Source organism: Notamacropus eugenii, chromosome 3 (assembly GCF_028372415.1).
Source record: "Notamacropus eugenii isolate mMacEug1 chromosome 3, mMacEug1.pri_v2, whole genome shotgun sequence".
Lineage (NCBI taxonomy): Eukaryota > Metazoa > Chordata > Mammalia > Diprotodontia > Macropodidae > Notamacropus > Notamacropus eugenii.
The window spans coordinates 160414245-160416262 of NC_092874.1; positions in this window are offsets into that span (position 1 = coordinate 160414245).

Consider the following 2018-nt stretch of genomic DNA (forward strand, 5'->3'; position numbering starts at 1 on the left):
AGGTTCCTGCCCCTCCCAGTGTGATTCATCTATTTAACTATTTTTATTTTCTTTTCTATTAAAGGGGCCATCTCCCTGACTGCTTCTTAAAGGCCTATTCACTGAATAGGCATTACCTCACTTTATGTGAATACCTGAAAAAGTCTTAGCCTAACAGGCCAAGGTTTCCCATTGCATCCTGGGTCATCTTCAGTCATCCTGAGGAATATCTGGTCACAGGACCCACATGGCTCAGGGAGAAAGAGAGGCTGGTGACCTTGCACAACCCTCCCTCTCTCAAAACAAAGTCAAGTGCAAGTCATGTCATCATTTCTCTGATGTCATGGTCCTCTGAAAATGAAGGATGAGCACAAGGGGCAGACACTAGTAAGTTAACTTCTTTGAGTTTCTAAGTCTGTAAAAAGAAGGCAATAGGATCTATCTCACAAGATTGTTGTGAGGATCAAGTCAACTAACTTGTGTAAAGTGCTTTGCAAACTTTTAAACACTGTGTAACACTCAATATTATTATTTGATTACCCTATTTGTTTCTGGCATTAAGCAAAGCACGACCACACAGAGTACTCAGTAAGTTTTATGGCTGCCTTTTCTCTTCAATCAGTGGTGACAGTCAGGGGGGAGAATTTTGATATCAGTCTTTCAATACAATTAGCCTGTTGGTACTTCTCAAAAAATAAAATTGATTTCCAGACACATGCTTCACAGCCAGCTTAAGAGATATTGAGATAACTGGATAAACCTATCATAAATGGTGACAAAGGAAGTGAAAGACCATCAGTCATTTCTACAGGGTGATATAAATGAGGTCAACATGGAAAACTTAGGAGCTTAGCATCTTGGGGAAGACATATAAAGGAATTAATGCATACTCTAACTTACTGGTAACTAAGTGAGAGTTCTGTACAATAATTTTTGAAGCTGTTAGAATTATGGCCACACACACACAACATACAGTATGTACTCAAAATCCTTGTTAACATTTTTGACCGAATAATTACTTAAAAGGTCAACATTTCATTTGAAGTCACCCAGCCTCAGAATAGACTGTATCACTGTACTATTTGAAATAGACTGACTGAATACCTCATTTGAATCTTCTAAAACATACTGGGAATGTTGCTACCCGTTATTTGCAATGCACTTCTCTATCAGAATGGTATTGAGCAAGTTGCTTGATATCTCCAAGCCCTCTATTTCTTAATCTGTAAGATAAAAATATTTCTCCCCCCCGACCCCAACCAGCTCCAGCTCCAGAACCTAGAATAGTCTCTGGTGCACAGTAGGTATTTAATAAATGATTATTGCCTATTGGTTGAATGATTCCTTTGCCAATCTTCTTCAGTCCTATGGCTCTTACTACTAGAGGACTCCTAAATCTCTGTTTCCAATCCTGACTTGTCTTCTGGGTTCTAGGCTTATGTCTCTGCCTGCCTGTAGGATATCTCTATCAGAATGTTGTCATCTCAATTTGAACATATTTGAGCATATTATCTTTCCCTCAAAATCTATTTTTTCTTTTTATTTCATGACTTTTCTCTGTCTAAACTATTTACCCCATCTTTCATGTTTCAAATCTACAGGTTCTTTTCCCCCTCCCTCACAGCTCATATGTAACCAGTTACCAAATCTTGTAGATTATGCTGTCAAAATTCTATTTCCCTTTTCAATTCATTTTATCCTGCTCTAACTTCTGTGTTGATCTCTAGTTTCACACCTTCAACTACCTTTGAGACAACTTGAACTGAACATTTAGGAGATATCTTAAACTCATGTCCAAAAAAGAACTTAATGTTTTTCTCCCTCAACCATCCCGTATCCAAACTTCACTTTCCATCTGAGGATCAGCTTGGTCTAAACTCTACTCAACAAGATACCCCTCCCATGATAAGCTGACCACTGGAAATCTCATCATGTGCTTTAACTCAGATTTAGATATACCCAACATCTTCCCAACTCCCTCAGCCTTCTCTCCCCTCTGATTGGAGGGCTGGAGAGTAGAGCATTAAAATTTCACTTAA